Consider the following 16,042-nt stretch of genomic DNA (forward strand, 5'->3'; position numbering starts at 1 on the left):
CTGCGGTTCCTCCGCTGGGGCGATCCCAGTTGCCATGTGAATGCCACTCTTGCAGGGGTCCCCTGATCCCTGGCCCACCTGGCCCACCTCCTCACCTAGCTAGCCTCCTAGGCTAGCCTCCTGTCTCAGCTGCTGCAGGCCCTGGGCTCACCTGTGCAGGGGCGTCCTCCCCTTGCCCAACCTTGCATCAGTGGTTCTCAATAAATCCTGGCTCCAGTAGTCATGTATGGATGTGAGAGTTGGACCATAAAGAAAGCTGAGTGCTGAACAATTGATGCTTTTGAACTGTGGTGTTGGAGTGGACTCTTGAGAGTCCCTTGGACTGCAAGGAGATCCAACCAGTCAATCCTAAGGGATATCAGTGCTGAATATTCATTGGAAGGACTAATGCTGAAGCTGCAACTCCAATACTTTGGCCACCTGATGTGAAGAGCTGACTCATTGGGAAAGACCCTGATGCTGGGAAAGACTGAAGGTAGAAGAAAAGGATGACCGAGGCTGAGATGGTTGGATGGCATCACTGATGCAATGGATATAAGTTTGAGTAAGCTCCGGGAGTTGGTGATGGACAGGGAAGCCTGGTGTGCTGCAGTCCATGGAGTTGCAAAGAGTCAGACATGACTAAGTGATTGAACTGAACTGAGCCCTCCCAGACTGTGTGTGATGCCTCAGTGACTCCAAATAGCAGGAGTTTAGCATTTAGCGTGTTTTTTTTTTTCTTCCCCACTCTTCATTGACCAGGGACGTCAGTCACTGCTCCATCTGGGCCCTGGGGGCTGTACAGCGGCCCCAACCTCTGTCTCGACCTACAGGCTGCCTGCTGACGTCTCGGGGTTAGAACAGGGGCGTGGAAGGTGGAAAGGAGACAGAAACAGGAGGGCAGGAGGATGGAGAGACAGAGACAGGCAGACAGAGTGAGGAGGCGGCCACAGCTGCCTTTCCAGAACGGAAGATCACTTACCCGGGATGAGGAGGGAGGAACCCCTAGTCCTGCCTATGGGGTGGGGTGCCCGCTGGCCCCCCAGGCACAGCCTCACGCCTCCAGGACCCAGGCTGGTCAGGCAGGCTGTTGACTACAGGGATGTGCAAACATGTTGCTCGCCTCCAGGTTTATGGGAAGGACAGATGAAGGCTTCGCTGCCCCTGCAGAGGCTTCCCCACCACAAAGGCATCAACTCCTGGCTCTGTGGGTGTCTGCACACGGAGACCCAGGGCCTGCCATTTGTTCCTAAAGCTGAATGAACGCCTCTTCCCCAGGAGGCAGCAAGCAGACCTCCGAACATGCAGGGCCTCAGCTGCAACATCTATGAAATGGAAACAGCGGCACTTCTGTTAGGAGTCATGGTGAGAGTCAGAGGACTGAAGGAGACAGGATGCCTGGGATCCTCAGGGAGGATGGACAGATGGACAGATGTTTGCTGGTCTCAGTGGGAGACCGTGGGTGAGGATGGGCGCTCCGCCCAGCTTCCTGGAGGAGGGTGCCTCGCTGTGCTTCCAAGAGGGTCCGCGGGTATGATGGATGATTGCCCTTTTCTCTTTTTGTCATCGCTTCAGATTCATTCCCACCCGAGGACTTTTGCCTGGAGTATCCTCGTGTCCCCAGCTGCTTTGCAGTTGGCTCCTTTCTGTTGTAGATCTCAGCTCACTTGCCTGCCTCAGAGTTGACCCCATCACCTTGCCTCTGCCAGTGGTGATCTTGTGTGCCTGCTCACTCAGTCGTGCCTGACTCTTGCAACCGCATGGGCTGTAGCCAACCAGGTTCCCCTTGGTTGTGAGATTTTCCAGGCAAGCATTTCCTTCTCCAGGGGATCTTCCCAACCCAGGGATCCAACTCGCGTCTCAAGCTTGGCGGGCTGATTCTTTACCACTGAACCACCTAGGCATCATTAAGCACTGCAGAAGCAAGAGCAGGTATCTTCTGTATCCTGTTTACCAGTGCATGTTGCTTCTTATGTTGACCACTGGCAGTTCAACAGATATTTGTTGTGAGAATAAAAGAACGAGATAATAAGGCCTGAACAGCTTGGCAGCAGTGGGGATGCAGGAGGGGTGGGCTCGAGCAATTGTAAAGATGTCCACTTTTGGTCACCCATCGGAAAAGGGCATGAGCATCCCAGGTCCCTCACTTGCTTCCCTGATGGGTGAGTGGAAGGAACAGTCGCCGAGCCCAGAGTCACAGACCGAGGAGGAAGCCTCGCTCAGCCTGCTCCTCCTTCTCTGCAGCACTTTAGTCACAGCTGCCCGCCATGCCCAGTCTAAGGCGGTTGTTGAGGAGCAGGTCACATCCAAGCTGCGGTGTGGCTGATCCAGTAAGGGAGTGTGGAGGGGTGGTTTGATTGACTGCTGGTCTCTCTCTGCCCAGTAATTGCTGTGTCACTTTAGGGGAGTCCCCACTTTTAGCTCAACTTCGCATTTATAAATGAAAGCAAAGGAGCTGGACCTTCCTGTGAAAGTCTAGGGGCATTTACTTCCTCCGGGGTGACTCAGTAATTGCAGGGTTAAAAATGGCTGCTGGTGCTGGGGTGGTGACATGTGAAAAGCTCAGCAGTTCAAAAGCAAGTGTGTGGGGGGCGGGGGGTGGGGCTGGCGCAGACAGCCCTCCTGGTTAATCATGCCCCTTGGGACCTCTGCAGGCGCGGGGGTGGGGTGGGGAGGACGAGGTTCTCCCAAGCTGGTGGCAGGCAAGGAAAGCTGAGCCTTGCCCACTGCATCAGCACGTCCTCTGGGCTGGCTGCTGAGTCAGGCCCGCAGAACCGCGATGCAGCAGGATGGGGCCCAGCAGCACCGCCTGACCTGGAAGGACTGCCCTTCGGGCTGGGCTGGAGGTCACGGCACCGCGCGGCCAGGGGCGTGCCCTGGCCACGGCTGCCGGGTGGGGTCCGACAGCAGGGGTGGCATCTCTGTTTCTGCCCGGAAGTAGGGGTTAAGTAAGCAGCCCACCCCGCGCGTGAGCCTGGGGTGCGGTTCCTGCGAGGCCTTGGTGGCCGAGGGGAGAACCTGGACAGTGCGTTTGAGCTCGGGCCCTCTAGGACCCGGTGGCCCAGGGGCGAGGGAACGAGACGGCGGGCAGGGCATGGGGGCCTGGGAGCCAGGTCTCCACCAAAGCCTGGATTTTTCTGGACAGGGGCCTCCTGGCTTAGCCTAGCGCCTCTGGACCCTTTCCTTTGGTGGGGCTGGCGAAAGCTCCCCTAGCCCACCCCGCCTCAGGGCTTCTGGAAGGATTTAAATGAGCACATAAAGCATGAGAATAAACATTGTTCCTGCTACGAGAGCGCGCGAGTCGGCGCGCCCAGGAGGGAAAGGCCCAGGCGTGGTGCTGACCGGCAGTGCTCTCCTGGCGCCTGCCTCAGGACCCCTTCCGCCCCGTACCCCGCGGGGCCGCCCCGGCAGGGCCCCCTCCCCGCCCCCGGGCTGCCCGCGGCGGCAGCCCGGGGACCGCATCTCCATCCCCGAGGCGCGCCCCGCCCCGGGCCCCCGGGCCGCCCCGCCCCACGGCGGCGGGCCGGTGACGTCACGGAGGCGCGCGGCATGACGGGGCGGGAGCTCCGAGCCGGGGGAGGGACGCGGAGACGCCATTTTCGGCGGCGCGAGCGGCGGAGCCGGAACCTGCCGGGCGCGGAGCTGCAGCTGCGAGGAGCCGCAGCGGGAGACAGCGCGCGCGGGCGGCCGAGGATGCTGCGCGGCGGCCGCGCCAGCGCCCATCGCTCGTGACCGCGGCGCCGCGCCTGAGGCGGCTGAGGCGGCGGCCCCCGGCGGCCCCGGCTCCGCGCACGCGCCCTCCCGGTGCTGACAGCGCGAGCGCGCAGACCCGCGGGAGCAGCACGGTGAGTCGGCGGCCGGCCCGGGTCCCCCCGCCGGCCGCGGTCCTCGGGCAGGCGCGTCCGCTTTCCCCCCGGCCCCGGCCGCCCCCAGGGCCGCTGCCCCTGCAGGCCCCGGCCCCCTCCCTCCGCGGCTCCTGCGGGTCCGGGCGCCCTTCGCCCGTCCACCTCGCCCCGGCCCCGCCCGGCCAGCATCTCAGTCCCGGCCCTGCATCCCCGGCCCGGCCCCGCCGCGGGGACAGCTGGGGCCCGGCAGCCGCCCCGGGAGGGGGCCCGGGGCGCGCGGGGAGGGGGCGGTCGGCCCGGCTGGCTTTGTCCGAGCTCGTCCCCTTCCTTCCGGCCTCCGCCCTCTCCCGCGGCACCGCCCTGGGCGGACGCGCCTGTCACGCTCCCGGGCGGGCGGCCGGAGGCTCGGAAGCGTGCTTGGTCCCTCCGGAGAGGCCGGCTGGACCCCGCCCGCCCGCGGCCCCTTTCTTGCAGTGACGGACCCTCAACGCCTCAGCCACAGCGTTCGCCTGGGTTGGAGTTGCGCCTGCTTAACCTGCAGCATCGCTGCCCTGGAATACGTACTCTGGTCACATTTGCTGCACGTTTTTCTTTTTTTTTTTTTTTTGCACATTTTTCTTTAAAAAATGAAAAGATTTGTAGAGCCAGGCAGTTTTGTATTAAAGATTATGTATTGTTGCTTTTTTTAACCTTTTCCTTAAGCAACATATTCAGAGTTTGCATATTAACCGTTTGATAAGGAGTTCTTGGAAAAAAATGTTTTTCTAAAAGTGTGAGAGCAGAACATTTGTGATACACCATTTAAATTGCTGTGTGAAGGGTCAGTTGGTTCTTTGATTCTTTGCATGGGTTAAATTTTTAGACTTTCTTTGTAGAGCATGACTAAGCCATTGATCGGAATAATTAGCTCAGTATATACATTGTAATAGTTCAGTGAATAGTTCCATTAGAAATTGGAACAGCGTCCTTAAATCTCATAATCTTATTTAGGATGACCCTCTTTCAGGGACTGGCAGCAAGACTGTTAACGTGGGCAATTTGATCCGTTGTTCTGTTTTCTAGGTACTTCTAAGAGTACAGACATACTAAATGCTAAAAATTCCAAATTGTGTGGGATTGTATGTGGGGGGAGGGCCCTCTCTTAAGAGCCAGTTTCTCCGAGTCACCCAAGGATGCAGCCTCATGTTGCAGACGCGTCTGGCCACCCTGTGCTGTCATGACTTGACAGTGGGGTGGTCACCTCACTGTGTCGTGGCTCGGTCACCTAGCTTGGCAGGGTTTTCTAAGAGTACTGTCTACAGTGCATAGTGAAGAAAGGCATGCGTGGGAATTGCCAGCACGGAGGAGGGAGGGGAAGGCTCTGAGGAGAGGCACCTAATACCTAAAATATTTTATAGTAAGTAAAAGCTTAACTGCAGTTACTTACATTTTACATTGTTTTAAAAAATTATACCTTCTTAAGCATGTTTCATAATGTTGAAAAATAAGTCAATGTGTAGCTTTCCATGTTGGGCTATAAACTATCTCAGACTATAATTCTATAAAAAGAAAACTAGAAATAGAAAAATAAAAAGTTAAATAAACTGTAGGGTTCATATAACCTGGAGTGTAAGTGAAATATAAGAAAGCAGAACTTTATTAACAAATACATGATCAGTACAAAAGTGTTGGGAAATTTAGATGTCAGCTTTGTGGCCTGGGATAAACATGATTAGCCTGTTAAGATGCGAAGGCACGGTCTTATGTGTCCGTTGAGAACCGGCTGAGTGGTAGGTGCTCTGCTGAGGAGTCACTGTCCTCGCGGGCAGCTCGAAGTCTGGACCATAGACGACAGGAAGCGTGTGCTGAATGCTCTGCGCAAGTTAGTCTGACTGTGAGACTTGAAAAGTGGGGCGGCCCTGGGAGTGGTGATGCTGCAGATTGGGAAGGGGCGAGGTCGAGGGTGAGAGCAGGAGAGGCAGTGTGTGCAGGGGCTCGGGGCGCTCCTGAGGACGCAGCTTCCGAGCTACCAGGCAGGGCGAGAGGAGCCCGGGAGCAGAAGAATTAGAGAGGGACTGACGGGGAAGGGTGGGGCTGCAGGCGGTTTTCAGCCCGTCCCTCCTCTGCTGAAGTTCTCGCAGTGTTCTGAAGTGCCCCAGCCCGTCTTTCCCCCTCATCTTCTGTCTTGCCCTCATCCAGGTATGTCCAGGCGCATCCGGAGTCTGCTTTTTGGGTGTCAGTGTGTCCTCAATTCCCCAAGCAGTCCTTGGCATGTCTCACTATTTGCAATACTACCTCATTTTACTAATTATTATTATTATTATTATTATTTTTTTTTTGCCATACCGCTTGACTTTTGGGATCTTAGTTCCCCGACCAGGGATCGAACTGGGCCCTTGGCAGGGAGAGCATGGAGTCCTGACCACTGGACCGCCAGGAAATTCCCTACTTAATTATTTTCTTGTTTAGTTTATCATCTGTCTCCTCCACTTACATCCAGAGTCTCCATGAGGGCGCTGGTGTGTTCAGTGTCGCTCCTTGGCATATAACGTGAAGGAATGCATCTAGGATCACTTCCTTGTCTTTCACATGGGTGACTCACTGGCAGGTGAGGCCCACCACGATGGGAAAAATGGGAGGAATTGGTGAGCGTGGGTTTGGGTCAGTTAAATCCACAGTGCTTATGGGTGGCCAAGTGGATTGGTGGTCAGTCGGAGATCAGGTCTGGAACTCAAGACAAAGAGTTAGGCTGGAGATAAAGATTTGGGAGCATCTGACTTTTGGTAGTGAAATTGCGGAGTGCCCTAGGATAGGGAAGCCCAGGGACATGGAGGAGGAGGGTAGTATCCCGTCGGCTAAGCGGCAAAGGAAGATTTGGACGGAAAAGTATTGGATTTGGTTCTGGACGGCTGTTAGTGACCTTTTCACGTTTTCCTGAGACTATATTGCTTTCTGGAGAAGGCAATGGCACCCTACTCCAGTGCTCTTGCCTGGACAATCCCATGGACGGAGGAGCCTGGTGGGCTGCAGTCCATGGGGTGAAGAGTTGGACACGACCGACGCAACTTAGCAGCAGCAGCATTTTGCTTTCCAAGGCAGGAAAGCTAGTTGAGAGATGATCTGCATTTTTTCTCCTAAGGTGTTCTTGTGCCATTCTGTCCCATAGCTTGCTGGCTAATACAGTCTTAGATCAGAAATGAACTATGATTTTGTATTTTACTTAGTTTTGAAAATATTTTTAAAATTAATTTTTATTTTTGATTGCTCCAGGTTCTCATTGCTGTGCTTGGGCTGTCTCTGGTTGTCACCAGTCGGGGCTACTCTTTGTTGCTATGCCGGGGCTTCTGATTCAGTGGCTTCTCTTGTTGCAGAGCTTCAGCTCTAGGTGCACGGGCTTAGTTGCCCCTAGGCACGTGGGATCTTCTTGGAACATGGATCGAACCTGTGTCCCCTGTATTGGCAGGCTGATTCTGAACCACTGGACCACCAGGGAAGTCCTGTGATTTTATTTTTAATTGACTTTTGCCGGTAGATGAGAGCTTTTAAATATACTTGGCGTGTTGTGTTGTTGATAACTTAATAAAGCAGATGTAACAACAGACTGGTTCCAAATAGGAAAAGGAGTACGTCAAGGCTGTATATTGTCACCCTGCTTATTTATATGCAGAGTACATCATGAGAAACGCTGGACTGGATGAAGCACAAGCTGAAATCAAGATTGCTGGGAGAAATATCAGTAACCTCAGATATGCAGATGATACCACCCTTATGGCGGAAAGTGAAGAGGAACTAAAAAGCCTCTTGATGAAAGTGAAAGAGGAGAGTGAAAAAGTTGGCTTAAAGCTCAACATTCAGAAAACTAAGATCATGGCATCTGGTCCCATCACTTCATGGGAAATAGATGGGGAAACAGTGGAAACAGTGTCAGACTTTATTTTTTGGGGTTCCAGAATCACTGCAGATGGTGATTGCAGCCATGAAATTAAAAGATGCTTACTCCTTGAAAGGAAAGTTATGACCAACCTAGATAGCATATTAAAAAACAGAGACATTACTTTGCCAGCAAAGGTCCATCTAGTCAAGGCTATGGTTTTTCCAGTGGTTATGTATGGATGTGAGAGTTGGAATGTGAAGAAAACTGAGCACCGAAGAATTACTGCTTTTGATCTGTGGTGTTGGAGAAGACTCTTGAGAGTTCCTTGGACTGCAAGAAGATCCAGCCAGTCCATTCTAAAGGAGATCAGTCCTGGGTGTTCATTGGAAGGAGTGATGCTGAAGCTGAAGCTCCAATACTTTGGCCACCTCATGCGAAGAGTTGACTCATTGGAAAAGACCCTGATGCTGGGAGGGATTGGGGGCAGGAGGAGAAGGGGACGACAGAGGATGAGATGGCTGGATGGCATCACCAACTCAATGGACATGAGTTTGAGTAAACTCCGGGAGTTGGTGATGGACAGGAAGGCCTGGCGTGCTGTGATTCATGGGGTCACAAAGAGTTGGACATGACTGAGCGACTGAAGTGAACTGAAGTGACTATCAAAAGAACAAACAGTTTAAGCTAAGTGCATATATAAAGTAGAAGTTATTTCCTTGGTAGTGAAATATCCCAGTTACTTCGACTTCAACCTTGGATTGTTCCCTTTGATGGTATGTTGTGGAAATTTAAGCTCCGCCTCTTTGAAGTTACTACTGCTGATAAAACTGGTAGTGGTGAATGTGTCGCTGTGCTCGGTGAACTTGCTACAGTCATCGCTTCCATCCTGTTGCTGAGGAAATTGAGGATTGGAGACATTTGATAAGGTTTCGGCAACCAGAGGTATATAGCTGTGAAGTCAGGCTTCTAACTTGTCTTTTTCTTGCATGTTTCAAGTTTTGAACCACTAATCACAGCAGTACTAAGCTCAGCCTTCCAGTTGCCTTCTCTGGGAAGCACCTGCCCCACTTCCTTCATTTCAGAAGCGCAGTGGTGCAGCGGGGTCATGGTCACTCCCTGAAGTTTCTGCCTAAGGTGTGGTGGTTTGGGTCACTACGCTGGTGTATTTGTGTTCTTCACAGAGGGTCAGCAGGCTGTGTGGTCAGTGAGAGCTGATTGAGTCTTCATTCTTTTTTTTTTTTTTTTTGTTAATAAACTAGAATAACGTTTATTTCTTGGACTGTTTATTGTACATGCTCTATTTGTGGGAAATCACGACCTCTGAAGGAACTCGGAGGTCAACTGCATTCTGAGCCTGCTACAGTCAGGTTGAGCTCAGCACAGTTAGGCAGAAGCCTGCTTCTCTTTGTAGGTTGCCATCATCTTCTTGATTTCAGCAATAGCTTTCCCAGGATTCAGCCCCTTGGGGCAGGTCCGCGTGCAGTTCACGATGGTGTGGCATCGGTACAGAGAGAAGGGGTCCTGTAGCTTGGCCAGGCGCTCCTCCGTGAAGTCGTCTCTGGAGTCGATCATCCAGCGATAGGCCTGCATGAGGGCTGCGGGGCCCAGGCACTTGTCTCCATTCCACCAGTAGCTCGGGCAGCTGGTACTGCAGCAGGCACAGAGAATACACTCATAGAGCCCGTCCAGTTTCTCACGGTCTTCTATGGACTGCAGGTACTGCTCCTTGCCTCCCTGGGACTCATCCTTCTTCTTTAAGTAAGGCTCGATGGACTTGTACTGAGCATAGAAGTTGCTCAAATCAGGAACAAGATCCTTTATCACATACATATGTGGCAGAGGGTAGATTTTGGAAACTTTGTTGAGGTTGGTGTCGATCCTGCGGGTACACGCCAGAGTGTTGCCTCCGTTGATGTTCATGGCACAGGAGCCGCAGATGCCTTCTCTGCAAGATCTTCGGAAGGTTAAAGTAGAATCAATTTCATTCTTAATCTTGATTAAAGCATCCAACACCATAGGACCACAGTTATTCAAATCAATCTCATAAGTCTGCATGTGAGGTTTGTCTCCAGTCTTGTCTGGGTCTCATCGATAGATGGCAAATTTTTTGATTCGTGGTGCTGCGGCTGCAGCTGTCTGGGCCCCACGGCAGGCCTGCAGGCGGGCGCCTCAAGGAGAGAGCGACCGCCGCCGCCATCTCGGCTCCTGACCTGAGTCTTCATTCTTATGGTGATTATGGTGTTGTGTTTTCTCTTAAATTCACTTACTCTGTTTAAAAATGACTTGTGTTATTGACCAAATGGGAAGACTATGTTGCTTTCTATTTTTTTTTAGATTGTGATCTTAAAAAAACCCAATTTACCATCTTAATCATTTTTAAATAAGTTCAGTAGTCTTATAAACATATTTACATCATTGTCCAGTAAGTCTCTAGAACTTTTTCATCTTTTAAAACTAAAGCTCTGTATCCATTAAATAACTCCCTATTTGCCCCATCCCCTTAGCCCATGGCAACCACAGTTCTGCTTCCTGTTTCTGTAGCTTTGTCTACCTTAAATGCTTCACACGGCTGGAGTCCTGCAGTTTTTGTCTTTGTGACTGGGTTCTTTCACTTGGCATAGGCTTCTCAAGAGTCTTCTGTAATTTCTGTCCGTTTAAACTAAAACATCATTAAGTCTTAAAGCTTTTTGTGTGTGTGATGTTTATATTAGTTTTCTATTTACCATATAATTACTGCAGATTTAGTCGCTTAAAACAGTAACCTTTGTTGTCTCGGAGTCTCTGTGGGTGAGGGGTCCAGGCGTGATTGGCTGCAGCCTCTGCTCAGAGCTCACGTGGCTGCCGTCTTGTGCTGGGCTTAGTTCTCCTCCAGAGTTCAGGGTGCTCTTGTAAACTCTTCTGGTTGTGGCACAATTCAGTTGTTTTGATTGTAGGACTGACGTCCTGGTTTTCTCACCGACTGGTCTCTTGCTGAGGGCTGGCTCTCTCAGCTCCTGGAGGTGGCCTGCACTCCCCTGCCAGCAACACTGATTTTCTTCTGTAACTCCAGCTTAGTTCTGTCTGTTCTAAAATATCATATAAATGAGATTAAACAGTGTGTACATTTTGCATCCAGCTTCTTTCCCAGCATAACCATTTAAAATTCAACATATGGAACAGCGTGTGTCAGCGGTCTGTCCCTTTCCGTTGCTGAGCAGTGTTCCCAAGTACAGATCTACCGTGGTCTAGCCACTTTCCTCATGTGCATCTGGGGCAGGGAGTACTCATTCTTGTGAGGACTGTGGACGTACGTTTCCTTTTTTTTTTGGCCAGGTCATGTGGGGTCTTAGTTCACTGAAACCCATGTCCCCTGCGGTGGAAGCTCTTAACCACTGGACTGCCAGGGAAGTCCCACATTTTCATTTCTTTTGCATAAATACCAGGGAAAGGAATCACTTATAGGGTAGGTGTAGGATTGACCTTGAAGACACTGCCAGCTTTCCAAAGCGGTTGTGCGTTTGACCCTCCTCTCCAGCTTTTGGTGTCGTCTGCTTCGTCGCAGCGGCTGCTGGCTAGTGGCGTCTTGTGATGGCTTTAGGGCACCTTTCCCAGATGGCTAACGACGGTGAGCACTTGTTAGCATTCTTGCTTTTATATACCTGCTGTTGTGAAGTGTCTGTTCAATTATTTTGCCCATTTAAAAACAATTTTTAAAAAAATTATTGATTGTAGGAGTTCTCTAGGTATTTGGATTTGTGTCTTTTGCCATATGTTGGAAATATTTTTTCCAAATCTGGGGCTTAACTGTTTTTTGCTTGTGCCTTTCAAGAGTCCGCCTGCCCTGTAGGAGACCCCGGTTCGATTTCTGGTTTGGGAAGATCCCCTGCAGAAGGGAAAGGCTACCCCACTCCTGTATTCTCGCCTGGAGAATTCCGTGGACTGTATAGTCAATGGGGTCGCAGAGTCGGCAACGACTGAGTGACTTTCACTTTCACTTTTTAATAGTCAGTAGTTTTAAATTTTGATGAAGTCCACATTATCAGGTTTTTTCCTTCATGGTTCTTGCTTTCTGTTTTCTTTGTTTGAAAACCATTAAAAACGTGTGCTCTTTAGGAAAAACTTAGGATACAGAAAGATGTAAAGGTTTAAGTGAGTTGTCTATTTCTTTTTTCCCATTTTCTTTCTCTCAAGAGAATTCAAAGATTTTTTAAAATTCTTTTTTTTTTAGTTAAAAGAAAGAATATTATTCCATATGTGTGTTATTGATTAGCACTTAACTACATAAACTTTTAGTCTTACGGTATTATGCTAATATGCTGACATTTTTCACTTTGAAATAAAAACGCTTTTTTAAACCACAGAATGAATACTCTGTATTTATACTCGCTTGGCCCCTCTTATGTATTCTCTTAGTTACACTGGCTGGTGAAGTGGTTTTTCCTTTCCACTTGCTCAACCAAGGACTTGTAACAGAGACATCTGCATCATTTGGGCTCACTCATCCTTGTTTTAGGAAAACGCGTGTTCTCCTATAATTTCATGTAGTACCCTTCCTTGTAGTTTCTCATGCTTAAAATTTGCATCCAGAGAGATGGGCCTGTGGTCCCACATCACATTAAACAACCTCTTCACGCTCTCGGCCCTGGCCTGGAGCCGTGCTTGGGGAGAGGGAGGCACGTCACCCGCTGGTGAGGGACCCAGCTGCTTTGTAAGATTCTTTCCACAGTTGGTGTGGTTGGTTATCATGGAGTTAAAGGATCTCTGTACACAGAGGTGGCCGGTTGCAAAACAGAACCACGCTCAGTCAGGTTCTGAGTAGGGCTGTGTGGATAAGTACCCAGAGCTCTGACTGCGTTCCTTTTTGATTCTACAAGGGCATTTATGGTAGAGTCACCCAGGAGGAAAATACATGCTTTTGTTTTATCCAGTGGGTTATAGCTTCTGCATGGAAACACGTTCAAATTAGATGCTGTAATTGTGGAGACTTTAATTTTAAAGCATTTCACTTTATAGGTTTTTCTGATTTTTAAGCCAGCAGGATTCATTCATTCAGTTCCTCCTTGTGATTCAAGTTTAGCAGAGGAAATAAAAGGATTAGATACAGTTAGATCAGAGAAGATGCTGTGGTTCTAGTAGAAAATGATGCAGTCAAGTCTCCATTTGGGAAGATTTCAGACTTTAGACCTATACCTGTCAGTTACCTCTGTCTTTTCCTAGCCCAGAGGTAAAGTTTTCTGATAGAGTACCTCCTCCCATGAGGAGACATGGTGGTTCTTTAGGGGTAAAGGGTAGGCCATGTAGAGCTGGATAAAATATGTTTATCGTTATAATGTGGTATTATATTTAGGAAACAAATTCACTATTGTAATACAAAGCGCGAAAGGGCGTGACATTTGCATTTTTAGCCATAAATGTCATGGTGTGAAAAAGATTGAGACCCTGCAGGAGACGTTTTTGAATTTTGCTTCAATATGAACCTTAACTTTATTATATAAACTGAGTGCCACACTTTCTCTCTGCTTATCCTCCCCTGCCCCCACCAAAACAAAACCAGCCGTCCCTTGGAAATTCTCGAATTACTGTTTACTTTTCATGTAAGCTGTATTCTCCCTTTGACTCCACACTGTGTAATTTTCATTCTGAAATTTCAGAACCAAAGGGTATGTACATTTTTACTTCTAACATTATTATTGATTACTTTGCTCTTCTAATTGCGATAAGTAATTCGGGTTAGGGTTAGTGTATTAGAAATTTTAAAATACCTTGTAAAGGGCTTTAGATTTTTGTTGTTTATCAGAAAGGGACAGAAGGTAAAAAGATTGAGAAATGACGCTTTCTGTGACTCCCTGACAAAGCTAAACTAGATTAGGTAGGTCTCAGAGTGGGGGTTTGTGTTTTTGTTTCCTGTGCCTTGTATCATTTAATTTAAAAAAAAATTCTATGGAGAAGGAAATGGCAACCCACTCCAGTATTGTTGCCTGGAAAGGTCCATGGACAGAGGAGCCTGGCGGGCTGCAGTCCATGGGGTTACATGACTGAGCATGTGTGCATGAAGGTGGAGGGAGAAGGGTTGGTAGCAATAAACTGGTAGAACTAAAAAAAAAATTCTGGTTGTCCTCCTCGCCCTCCAGCCTTTGGCCACTACTAATCTACTTTCCAGCTCCATGAACATTTCATATAAATGGAATTATGCAACGTGAGGCCTTCTGTGTCTGGCTTCCTTCAGGTAACACAGGTTTCCTGTGTTGTAACATGCATCAGTGTTTTGTTCCTTTTTATTGCTGAATAATATTCCACTGTTTGGCTGTACCATACTTTGTTTATCCATTCATTAGTTGAAGAACATTTGGGTTGTTTTCACACTTTTACTGTTAGGATTAATGGCGAAATTTTTTGTTTACAAGTTCTCCATTGTCCAGAGTTTTATTTTTTTGGACCGTTCAGGTGTAAGTTTTTACATAAACGTGTTTTCAGTTTTCTTGGGTGTATACCGAGGAGTGGAATTGATGGGTCATTCATGTATTTACATCTTTTAAATTTTATTGCTCTCTCGAGTTGTGTTCGTCTCTGCTGCGCGGCCCAGTGGGCTGACTCTGCGTAGGTGGATCTGCTCTTGTTTCTGTCTGGCCTCCCCATTCAGGTCGCCGCAGAGGCTGCGCAGGGCTCCCCGAGCTTACAGCAGGTTCTCATCGGTCTCCTGTTTCACGTGCAGTGTCAAGACTGTGTGTGTGTGTGTGTGTGTGTCGGTCCAGCTCCCCCGCTCTCCCCCTGTGGCGTCCATACGTTTGTTCTCTACCTCTCTGTATCTATTTCTGTTTCGCAAATAAGTCATTAAATTTTTTAAGTTTTGACACTTGTATCATTTTACCCACAAAACACTGTAATCCTGGGTTCCGGGATACTGAATGTCTTAGTCTGTTCAGGCTGTTATAACAATACAGCGAACTGGCTGGCTTATCAACAACAGGGATTTATTTGCTTCCCATAATTCTGAGGAATTCTGAGCTCCTGGTGATTGGAGGTTAAGCACCTGCTTTTGTCTCAGGAGGAGGAGTCTCCCCGGACTCCTGGCGAGGGGTGAGGGGGTCCTGTAGGGCCTCTTCTGGGAGAGCCGGAGCCTCCGGAGGGCTCCTCTCTGCCCTCAGGGCCTCCTGAAGGCTGCCTGTCGACGCCGTCATGACAGGGCCTGGGTTTCAGCATAGGCATTCGGGGGAGCACGAACGTTCAGGTCACGGGCCTGAACTTCCCTGAGTACAACTTGGGTTGTTTCTTCAGACCTATTAGGGGCTCCCCGCTTCTCTCCCCACCCCCCCTCCCCACCCCCCCTCTCTCCCCACCCCCCCTCCCCACCCCCCCTCCCCACTCCCCCCCCCTCCCCTTCTCTCCCCACTCCCCCCTCTCCCCCACGCCCCCCTTCTCTCCCCACGCCCCCCTTCTCTCCCCACGCCCCCCTCTCCCCACCCCCCTCTCTCCCCTTCTCTCCCCACTCCCCCCTTCTCTCCTCACCCCCCTACTTCAGGACCTTCCTGCCTCCTCTCCTCAGGGCTTGTGTAGAGAGATGGGCCATGGGTCTGGCTGGCTGCCAGTTTCTCACTGGGTCAGCTCTTGGAAAGACATCTTAACTATGGTTTTCTGCTATTAATCTTTGCAAGGCAAAGACTAATATGTTTTCCCCTCCGTCTTATTTTTATTTCTCTATGCTATCTTCTGCTGTATTTATAGGAAGTTCATTTTGCGCTCGAGAACTGTCAGATCAACTCACCTTCCTTTCTTGGCTGTGATTCACTCTGCATACAGACCTGTTGCTCCCCCAACCCCTTTTCTTTTTTTAAAAGTTGAGATATAACTTTCAGTTATAAGTTCATAATAACATAAAATTAACCATTTTAAAGGGTATAATTCAGTGATTTTTAAAAAAAGTATATTCTCTATATACTTGGGCAAATACCACCACTGCTAATCTAATTGTACACATTCCTTTTGGAGTGCTTGGGTTTCTTTGTTTTGTTTATTTTTTAACTTTCTTTATCTTGAGCTTTTCAACTCCTTCCTAGCGGAATTTCATATTATAAAACCTCGGGAGGTAAGGTGACCAAGGTGATAGGTACTCTTTCCATCTCTGGACTTTGCTTTGTTTTTATTAATTTTTGAGAGGGGGGAGTTTGTGGTGAAAGCTGTCAGGCTATTGAAAATTGTATTGCCTGTTAATTGGTAGGATACTTGACTGTGTGTGTATAATCTCATTGTCTGTGGTCCAAAGGAGGAGAGAGTGAATACATGATCAGGTGGGAGAGAGGGAAACAAGACTGTCACATGAAAAATGATGATCTGGCATGACAGAACCTCCAATTGTGTGATCTGGAGTGGTCTTTGCAGAGTGGCTTTG

The 16,042-nt window shown here is 49.4% G+C and overlaps 1 protein-coding gene and 1 pseudogene across 15 annotated transcripts in view; one reads left to right on the forward strand and one right to left on the reverse strand.

Annotated features, from left to right (window-relative positions):
• Positions 1 to 3,551: 3,551 nt before the first annotated feature.
• KLC1 (kinesin light chain 1) overlaps positions 3,552 to 16,042 on the forward strand; it is a 64,439-nt gene continuing 51,948 nt past the window's right edge. For all 15 annotated transcript variants that reach the window (XR_010659091.1, XM_065906001.1, XM_065906004.1 and 12 more), the window contains exon 1: positions 3,552 to 3,824. The gene's annotated coding sequence lies outside the window, so the exon portion shown is untranslated. The remainder of the gene's footprint in view (positions 3,825 to 16,042) is intronic.
• Positions 8,904 to 9,837, reverse strand: LOC136147121 (succinate dehydrogenase [ubiquinone] iron-sulfur subunit, mitochondrial pseudogene; annotated as a pseudogene).

This window comes from Muntiacus reevesi, chromosome 15 (assembly GCF_963930625.1).
Source record: "Muntiacus reevesi chromosome 15, mMunRee1.1, whole genome shotgun sequence".
In the NCBI taxonomy this organism is placed as follows: Eukaryota; Metazoa; Chordata; class Mammalia; order Artiodactyla; family Cervidae; genus Muntiacus; species Muntiacus reevesi.